The following is a 10,477-nucleotide window of genomic DNA, read 5'->3' on the forward strand; positions in this document are numbered from 1 at the left end:
ACGAAGCGATTCTTATCTTTATGTGCAATGTGCTTTGGTATTATCCCGTCTGTTCTATTTTATTTGTAAAAACTGGTTGCACTTATTAAATGGATTTCACTATTGAGCTGCATCCCACAGTTTTGAAAGCACTGCTTTTACCAGTCCTAGCTGAAGAATTAAAGCTAGTTAATGTCCTTAATCACAGGTTGAGAGTCAAGCAGGAGAAACACTGGAGACCTGGGGCCAAATCCCTGCTCTTCTACTGCCTTGATGAGCAGAGGGGTATGCGTCGCTTAGCCACGCTGTGACTCACTTTACATCTTAAATTGAAGTTGCCTGCTCTGTCTAACTCACAGGTACATTAGAAGGATCTAATGAGATGAATGACAGGTCTATTAGAAAGATCTAATGAGGTTTCAAAAACCGGGGACAGGGCAGTGAGTTGGCAGCAGCCTGAAGGGAAGAGCAGAAACCCAATGTCTTCAAATTTTAGGATTTAACTCCGTATCTGCTGGATCCTGGGGGCAGGTTGGAGAAAGGACTGGCATGTCTGAAGCTTTTCTTTCTTTGAAGTCTTCATATCCCAAGGGTTGTGAAAAATAAAGGAAAAAAAAATTCCACGACTTAACCTTCCATCTTTTTTTTTTTTTTTTTTTTTTTTGTATTTTTAGTAGAGATGGGGTTTTACCATGTTGGCCAGGCCTGTATTAAACTACTGATCTCAGGTTATCCACACACTCAGGAAGCCGAGGCGACAAGAGAAAGACTCAGTCTCAAAAAAAAAAGAGATGGGTATCTTGCTCTACTGCCCGTGTTGGAGTGCAATGGCATGATCTCAGCTCACTGCAACCTCTGCCTCCCAGGTTCAAGCAATTCTCCTGCCTCAGCCTCCCAAGTAGCTGCACACTACTCGGCACACACCACCACACCCAGATAATTTTTGTATTTTTAGTAGAGATTGATTTTCATCATGTTGGCCAGGCTGGTCTTGAATTCCTGACCTCAGGTGATCCACCAGCCTTGGTCCCTCAAAGTGCTGGGATTAGTCATGAGCCACCACAACCAGCCTCCAGTGGTCTTAGTTACATATATTAACTACAATCTTTTTTTTTTTTAAGACATAGCCTCACTCTGACATACAGGCTGAAGTCTCACTGCAAACTCTGCCTCCCAGGTTCAAGCAGTTCTCATGCCTCAGCCACCAAAGTAGTAGCTGGGATTATAGGCGTGTGCCACCATGCCCAGCTAATTTTTTTATTTTTAGTAGAGATGGAGTTTCGCCATGTTGCCCAGGCTGGTCTTGAGCACCTAATCTCAAGAGATCCACCCACCTTGGCCTCCCACAGTGCTGGGATTATAGATGTGAGCCGCCATGTCTGGCTATTATTAACCAAAATTTTATTTCTTGCGACCTTAATTTCTAGTGAAGGCCCTAGGAAGTAATTTTGAATCGTGTTAAATCAGTATTTGTAGATGAAAGCCAGTTTATAATTTTTTAGAAAGCTGTTTCCTCAAGTTTTTATTAACAGATCTAAATATATTTAGTTTTCAATACTATATAAAAATAAGATGCCCGGGAGCCACGGTGGCTCTGGCCAGTTGTCCTGGCGCTTGAGGAGGCGAAGCTATGGGTTGAAGCTATGGGTTGGCACCTGAGCAACATAAGAAGCTCTCATTCATTAACCAAAAAAAAAAAAAAAAAAAAATTAAAAAAAAAATAAGATGCCCAAGTATAGAGAAACTTAAACTCATGTTTAATAATTAATGGTTCTGGCCGGGCGCGGTGGCTCAAGTCTGTAATCCCAGCACTTTGGGAGGCCGAGGCAGGTGGATTAGGAGGTCAGGAGATCTAGACCATCCTGGTCAACCTGGTAAAACCCCGTCTCTACTAAAAATACAAAAAATTAGCTGGGCACGGTGGCGCGTGCCTGTGGTCCCAGCTACTCGGGAGGCTGAGGCAGGAGAATTGCCTGAACCCAGGAGGCGGAGGTTGCAGTGAGCCGGGATTGCGCCATTGCACTCCAGCCTGGGTAACAAGAGCAAAACTCCATCTCAAAAATAATAATAATAATAATAATAATAATTAATGGTTCCATATTTTAACTTACCAATGACTCAGACATTTTATGATTACTACTTAATGTAACATAACATGACTTTATGTTGTTTTTTAACATAAGATTTTATATTATTTAAAAGAATTTGACACTATGACCCAAGTACCCTCCCTCCCTAATGTTTTTCCCAAGTAGTCATGTGGCACCCAGGACAGCCATGAAGGGCGGGGCTTCTCTGAGTTCTGAATTTACACAGAAGATGCAGCGTTCAGGACAGAAAGCAACTGTGAAGATGATGCCTAAAGGAATGAATGTCTCCCAGAATAGTCGGGAGGCAGAGCTAGGCCCAGGAGGAAGAGGCCATTATTGGGTTTGACTTTGCCTTGCAGCTGGTGGTCTAGGTGCTAGGAACATGCCCTCAGGCCCCAGCATGGCCACATATACAGACCCCAGAATCCCGAGGCTCAAAACCAAAAACATAAGGTCACATTTAAATTAAGCAAATATCAAAAACACTACAGAAATAGTTTCTTCGCTGTAAAACATGTAACACACACAGCATAAACCCATCTAACCTGTAAGCCCAGGCAAAAATGTCTGCATTATATATAACTGACAATTTCAAAGCCGTTTCTATTTTATCAACCGTTTTGAAACTACCTTTATGTACCAAGTATCACACATAACACATAAAGACATAGAAACACAGACAGAAGCAGATCTTATGGCATTCATTAAAAATTCTCATTTACTAGCTTTCAAATATTTTCCCCATTCAGACTAGAAATCTTTCAATTTTGTGTTTTATTGCCCTAAGCAATTGTTAGCTAGGCAAAAATTTACCTACTAAAAAGATGACTGTTAGGTGAAACAAGGCAGAAAATTTATATCTCAAAAGCACAGAACTGAAACTTCAAGCCTAAATATTGAATCATCATTTGCTCAAATCAAGGAAAAAGGTGTGAAGAAAAATCTAGCCAAGGCAAGAAGGCCAGAAAATCACCTTAAGTAAAGGTAAGGCTTGATATGTAAATTTCAAACAATGTTAAGAGTTTCTAGTGTACAGACACCCTTACAAATAGAAATTTCCTTTATAGATGTAAATTTCTTTTATAAAAGGGTTTCAGGAAAGCCAGCTAAATGTCAGAAATGTGTATTAGTATCTTGGAGATTGATTTAGTTCAATAGGCTGTCTTTTTAACTTAATTATTTCTTGACTAAATTTACTGAGCTTAGAGTGAAACTCATTAAGAAATAAGTCAAAGAAAATATTCTCTATGCTTTGTTTCAGCATGTTTAGCCCTGAAAAAGAAGCGAGCCTACTTTCCCTGACAGCTTACCTTTTATAAACCCTTTATCCTAGAGATCTTTCTTTTCACATTTGAAAAGAAAGGGGTCAGATAGTAACTAAGCCAAAAGGTTAACAGATTCCATTTTTCTGAACAATTAGGCACCTAAGCTTTTTATTTACCTTTATATAAAGAAGAGTCTTTTTAAGGGCCAGACATGGTGGCTCATACCTGTAATTTCAGCACTTTGGGAGGCTGAGGCAGGAGAATCACTTGAGTCCAGGAGTTCAAGGCCAGCCTGGGCAACAAAGCAAGACCCCCCATCTCTACAAAAAAACTTTTTAAATAAATTTTTAAAAGATTATTTTAAAAGAAAGAGTAAAGACATTAAAATCTTTGTAGCAGTTTCTGTACATCAACAGGTATCCCTGAATGAGACTAATCCAGGGGCCCTCATTTTTAAGTGCTCTTCTCAAAATGCAACATTGTTCATTTAGAACATTCCACGGTAATTCTATTACCTTTAGCAAGATTTTGCCATTTCTGTATTTGCTGTTTCCAAGGCCTAATACTTATACATGTGTGGGTGGCACAGCCAGCAGGAAAAGTACTCAGTTCTTCAGAAAGTAAGGATCCCATTTTTACCTTGAATCTTGGCTTTGGCTCTCAGATTCCTTTGATCAGCTTAGGCAATAATTTTTTCTCTACCTAAGTGCACAAGAAAAAGAACCAAAGGGAATAGAACACAAAAATTCCTGCAAATTTCCAAAAGCCAAGGTTCACACCCCCTGTGGTATTACTAGTTACTGCCAATTTCCGATTCAGCACCCACCGGGCGCAGGCCCAGAGATAGAATATGAGCAAGTGGAACACAGCTCTTGCCCTCATGGTGCTTTCCCTCGAGCAGTGGAGACAGATCAATCCTTTGCTATTAAAATTAAGTGTTTAAGGGCAGTGGAGAGCGCTCTAAAGGAATAGGCACCACAGATTATTCCACTGATCTTTCTTTTTTTTTTTTTTTTGAGACGGAGTTTCGCTGTTGTTACCCAGGCTGGAGTGCAATGGCGTGATCTCGGCTCACTGCAACCTCCGCCTCCTGGGTTCAGGCAATTCTCCTGCCTCAGCCTCCTGAGTAGCTGGAATTACAGGCACGCGCCACCATGCCCAGCTAATTTTTTGTATTTTTAGTAGAGTTGGGGTTTCACCATGTTGACCAGGATGGTCTTGATCTCTTGACCTCCTAATCCACCTGCCTCGGCCTCCCAAAGTGCTGGGATTACAGGCTTGAGCCACCGCGCCCGGCCTCCACTGCTCTTTCAAACAAATACTGTTTTCATCATTTCACAGATGAGGACATTGAGATTGCAGAATGAAATGCAGTATAACAAAAAGAACTCACAGAACTTAAGATTTTTAAATTGTATTTCTTTTTGAGATATATCGATTCAATATATCTATATATGATTTGACATTCAAAAGATATCAGAAAGCAGTCAGAAAAAGTCTCCTTTCCTCCCCTCCCCTGGCCCCAGCATCCCAGTCCCCTCCCAGAGACCATCAGAATTGCCAGTTTCTTGGGTGTCTTATCAGAGACAGGCAGCAACAATCAAACACACACATTTTCTTTCTTCACACAACTTACAGCACACTGCACCCTTGGGTTTCTTTTCTTTTTCTCCTAACAAATTAATCTGCACGAGGCTCCTCATCTTCTTTACGATTGTGTGGCATTGCATCGCATGGGTGGCCCACACTGTTTTTAGTCAGTCACCTATCAGTGGTCATTTAAGTTACTTCCAGTCTTTTACTAGCAAAACAAAACTGCAGAGAGCCACTATATATATAAACCCTTTCATACTCCTGCAAGTGTATCTGCATGATGAACTCTCAGAAGTGGACTTGCTGAGTATATGGCCATGGGCTTTTGTCATTTTGACTAATATTAATCACACTGTCCACCATTGAGGTGTCACCAGTTTATACTCACCAGTGATAGATGCCCATTTCACCAAACTCCAACACAGTGAAAATATACTGCTTGGAGAATCGAACGACCCAGGACCTCACTCCATCACTCTCCTGCTGTAGGTCTTTGGGCAGGCCTCTCAACCTCTCTGATCCCCAGGGACCTCCTCAGAAAAGTGGGCTTCATAGTGACCCCTCTTCTGTGTTCCCATGACCAAAGTCACACAGCCCTTTGGTGACTTGGTAAGAGAAACTGGAGCTCCCCAGGAGAGCAGCTCATGAGAGACGTCCCCAGCTCCAGGACCATGAGGGCCAGACAGGACACCTCAAAGCAAGCATCAGCAAATGGTTTAGGCTCTGGAGCAGACTGGCCACCCCACAACCTGCATGGCCTTAGGCAAGCTGGTTACTCTCTTCTTTCCTCCTCTATAAAATCCCTGAAAGGAGATTGTGAGAGTCAAGCCAGAGAACGCATGTGAAGGGCCAAGCACACAGCAGAGGTGTAAACACCAGTTATGGTGGCTGTGGGCACCGAGGTCCCCAGCACTCCCCATTCATGCACGCACCAGCAACTCTACTGAGCACAAGGAGCCTGCCCTGGCCTTGCAAGCAGGAAGATACTGGGAGAACCCTCCACCAATGAAGGATGGCAGCTGGTGACAAAGAATCCAGCTTCTTTGCATCTGGGGGAAGGAATTCTATAGTGTGTTTGATGCCATCTCCTTGAGGTCCTCCGTGGTACCACATCCCAGGTGCCCACAGCGACAACTCTTTCTTCAACCTGCCCTGCTGCCTTTCTTCCCTTACCTGTCCCTCCTGTCCTCTTCCCCACTGTCCATGCTCCCCGAGACTGCTTCCCAAGTCATCTATTTGCACTCAGACCAGATCTCAAGCTCAGCTTCTGAGGGAGCCCAGCCTAAGACAGTTGTTACTACTATATTTAATAGTATACACCTGTCTGTATGTATAATTGCCGTATCTATCATTATATGTAAAATATATATGTTATTGTTATTGAAAAAAGAAGAACCCCAAAAGCAGAGGGCAGGACAAATAAGGAGGGAGCAGTGGTGAGACACAGAGCCCCATCCCTGAGGCAAGACACCAGGGGGAGGCAGCCACCACTCCGGCCAGGTCTGTGGCTCTCACATTCCAGAAGAGCATCTCTTAACACGTGTGTCATGGATGTTCAGTGGGGCCCGAGGTGAACTGTGAGACACCACACTCCTCTGAGCCTCCTGCCCTGGAGGGGCAGGACCAGTGTGCCTTTCTTCTTTTTTTTCAACTTTATTTTTGAATTGTAGTTAAAAAAAAGTACCCACAACATAAACTTTACCATCTTAACTATTTTTAAGGGTACGCCTCAGTAGTATTGCATACATTTGCAGTGCTCTGATACCATCACCTCCATGCATCTCCAGAACCCTTTTTATCTTTTGCTTTGTTTGTTCTGAGATGGAGTCTCACTCTGTCGCCCAGGCTAGAGTACAGTGGCTTAATCTCAGCTCACTGCAACCTCCACCTCCTGAATTCAAGGGATTTCTCCTGCCTCCGCCTCCCGAATAGCTGGGATTACAGGTGTGCACCATCACGACCGGCTCATATTTGTATTTTTAGTGGAGACAGGGTTTCGCCATGTTATCCAGGCTGGTCTCAAACCTCTGACCTCAAGTAATAGGCCAGCCTTAGCCTTCCAAAGTTCTAGGATTACAGACATGAGCCACCATGCCCAGCCCTTTTTATCTTGTAAAAGTGAACTCTCTAACTATGAAACAATAACTCCTCAATTCTCTCCCCACCAGCCCTGGGCAATAACTATTCGACTTTCTGTCTCTATGAATTTTACCACCTTTGGATCCCAAGGTAAGTAGAATCATACAGTATTTGTCCTTTGCAACTGGGGTGGAACAATTCTGTAGCATCAACCTCCAGCTGCCCACGATGGGGGTGGGCCAGGTAACACCCCTTTACTGGCTGCCTGCCCTCCCTTGTCTCATTTCCTCAAATCCCTACAGGATTTGCTTCTGGGGGAACTCAAACTCAGGCGACTGAGCACCTGCCGAGGTGAGGTGCCACACTGAACACAAGGCAGAGGCTTTATATATGTTGTACAGACATAGCACAGCTTCTGTGGAGAGATGAAAATAAATGATATTACTCATGCATGAAGGGAAAGGTCAGCCCTTTGTTTCAAAACCAGTGTCCGCAATGACAAAGAGAAGAATGTTCCAACTCTGAGGCCAACTGAACAGAATGTGACTGAGCAGATCTTTTTCAGGTCACACATTCTCTGACAGAGGAACAAAATGGCCAACTTTGCAATGGAGGGAGAACCAGGATTCCAAAGGATAGCAAATGCATTGTCTGCATTTGGGTCCCCTTGTTGAGCACAGATTCCTCGGAGAAAACATGTTGCCAAAACGGTTGAGGTTTAGTCTCCCCAGCCTTTGAAAATCTGCCCCTTCCTTGCTCCAGGGTTGGCCTGAATTCACCATCACAGGTAAGGAAGCAAAAAGCAGGGGCCTCTTCACCCCATCCAGGAAAGGCACAGTGAACTCCAGTGCAGTTTGGGAGCTGGATCATTAGCGTCTCATTAATGACTTCGATCTCTCACAAACACGGAAAACGCACAGAAAAACCACTGCCTGAGCCACCAGCTGTAATTGCTGCTGTCCTTCTAAACAGAGGAAAAGCAGACCACGCTTTGTGGCTTCTTAAAAGCCCTGTTCATTAATGAGGTTTCCTAATTTAGGGCAGAAGAAAACTTCTGGGTTATTATAAGGCCACAAATGGAATCATGTGTTTCATGTAATTGCCCTACTTCACACAAAAAAACTTTGCTTTTATAAATTAAAAAATTATTTTTAAGTGTTAGAGGCCTCTGGATAACCTTGACTAAAGCCTCAAACATGATTGGGCCTTGGTGTCCAATCTATAAATCTAACAGACCAGGCAAATGATCCCAAAGGTTTTGTCCAGTTTTAACAGTCTGTGGTTTGCAGGGACAAGTGGTTTCAAAGGCTTTGTCCAGCTCTAATAACCTACGGTTTTGTAGCTTTTTTTGAGACAAAGTTTCACTCTTGTTACCCAGGCTGGAGTGCAATGGTGCGATCTCGGCTCACTGCAACCTCCGTCTCCTGGGTTCAGGCAATTCTCCTGCCTCAGCCTCCTGAGTAGCTGGGATTACAGGAACGCGCCACCATGCCCAGCTAATTTTTTTTGTATTTTTAATAGAGACGGGGTTTCATCATGTTGACCAGGAGATCTCGATCCACCCGCCTCAGCCTCCCAAAGTGCTGGGATTACAGGCTTGAGCCACCGCACCCGGCCGGTTTTGTCATTTATACAACCCCCTCTCTGTCTCTGACAGAGGTCCCTTGGAGATACTGAGCCTTCAAAATCCACATCTTAATTGTATGTGTTCTTTCTATTAATAACTCTTGGGATCTTTAAATGCTGTTGGGGACCACAGCACCTCTTACCTGGTTGGATCTCAGGCAAGGTGCACACAGAGGATCCCATGTGTGGGCTCAAAAGCACAAAGGGAACAGCAAAGTCTCTCAGCCATCTAGGGGGGAAAGAAAAAATGGTAATCGTCAGTTGCATATGTTGAGTCACGCTGGGACACTGGAGGTCTTTTTCCGGCTGAGTTTAACATCAGAAATCATCGCCTTAAGTGCATGGGCACTGGAAAGGGGTAGCCTGGTGTTATGAATGCTTTAAACCCATACTCATAAAATTTAACAGAAAAATTCATCTTTCAGGTTTACAACCAACAAAATCTGTGGTATCTCTTTTGTGAATGCCTGTAATGTTCTCCATAGGGTGGTGGCCAGTAGACCCTGGTGCAGTGTGGGGCTGAGCATCTCCCTGACTGATCAGCCAAACTTCAGGCTCATCCTGAGTCTTCCAAGACCCCTGATGAGAATCCGAGTCAGGTAGACTGCGTTTGGTCGAAGTCAGTTCTACAACCCAGGTGTTGGAGCTTTCCTTTGGTATGTTTGTTCTAAAAGGTGGGTTACCCTGTAATGAGTTAGGTCACTGTGGAGACAACATAGGGTTTCCTTTGAGGCTCTTTTTGTGGTGTTCGCTCTTTGTTTTTTGTTTTTAAGAGACAGGGTTTCACTCCATCACCCAGGCTGGAGTGCAACGGTATAATCATTGCTCATTTCAGCCTCCAACACCTAGGCTAAAGAGATCCTCTTGCCTCAGCCTCTTGAAGCAGCCAAAAATACAGGTGTGCTAGACTATACCCTGCTAATTTTTTTTTTGGTGGGGTGGAGATGGGTCTTACTGTGTTGCCCAGGCTGGTCTTGAACTTCCCCGCTCAAGTGATCCTCCTGCTTCAGCCTCCCAAAGTGCTGGGATTACAGGCATGAGCCACAATGGCCAGCCTGTGGCATTCACTCTTCTCACCACTAACTTTTGGCCCCCAAATCACCCCATTCCCAACCCTAACCCTAACTACCTTGAAGAGCCTGGGCCATCCCCTGGGGGAGTCAGAAGAGGCTGCCATGTGTCCAGCTGGTGCCAGGCATTGTGAGGCAGACAGACAACAGAGGGTCCTTGCTCTCAAGGGCTTTGTGCTGACACCAGGCCCTGCCTCCCCTCTGCTTCCCCAGCTCCTGCCAGTTACAGACTCCCAAACCTGCTCACTTCTTGTGTTCTCTGACTCAGTGAATGGCACCAACATTCGCTAATCTCCAAGGTACCAAGTCAGAAACCTGCAAGTCATCTTTGATTTCAATCAAACCGCCTCTTGGTCTTCTTAAATCTTCATTCTGTTCACTCAGAGGTGCTGCGGTATGTGTACTATGCAGTTTGAAAGGCGGTACCCTCTGAAACTGGGCAGCAGAAAAGGGCACATTCCACTCCTTCCTGCTTCCGTCATCTAAGCTCTGCCCTCCATGTGCACTGAGGAAGAGAGCCAGCCTGATAAGGAGGGCAGTCCTGGCACCTGCCTGAGTTTTGCCTCACCCCTCCAGTCTCTACAGAGTCATCCCTTGAAAAGTCATCTCCTACCATGTCACTCCCTGCTTCAAACCCTCCCTCTGGTGGATTCCAATTGTCCTCTGGATAAGATTCTAACTCCCTGGCAAGGCTTACAAGACATAAGAGGCTCAGCATGACTCGGTCCCTGCTACCCTCTTCAACTTCACAAACACCATGGGAGAGCTTATGTTC

The 10,477-nt window shown here is 44.5% G+C and overlaps 1 long non-coding RNA gene across 1 annotated transcript; it reads right to left on the bottom strand.

The window, feature by feature from the left end:
• Positions 1-401: 401 nt before the first annotated feature.
• LOC118154481 (uncharacterized) lies at positions 402-9,785 on the bottom strand. Its single transcript, XR_013518765.1, has 3 exons — positions 9,588-9,785; positions 8,776-8,861; positions 402-556 (listed from the first exon to the last, which is right to left on the bottom strand). It is a non-coding gene; the product is annotated as an uncharacterized LOC118154481 (long non-coding RNA).
• Positions 9,786-10,477: the final 692 nt, after the last annotated feature.

This window comes from Callithrix jacchus, chromosome 6 (genome assembly GCF_049354715.1).
Source record: "Callithrix jacchus isolate 240 chromosome 6, calJac240_pri, whole genome shotgun sequence".
Lineage (NCBI taxonomy): Eukaryota > Metazoa > Chordata > Mammalia > Primates > Cebidae > Callithrix > Callithrix jacchus.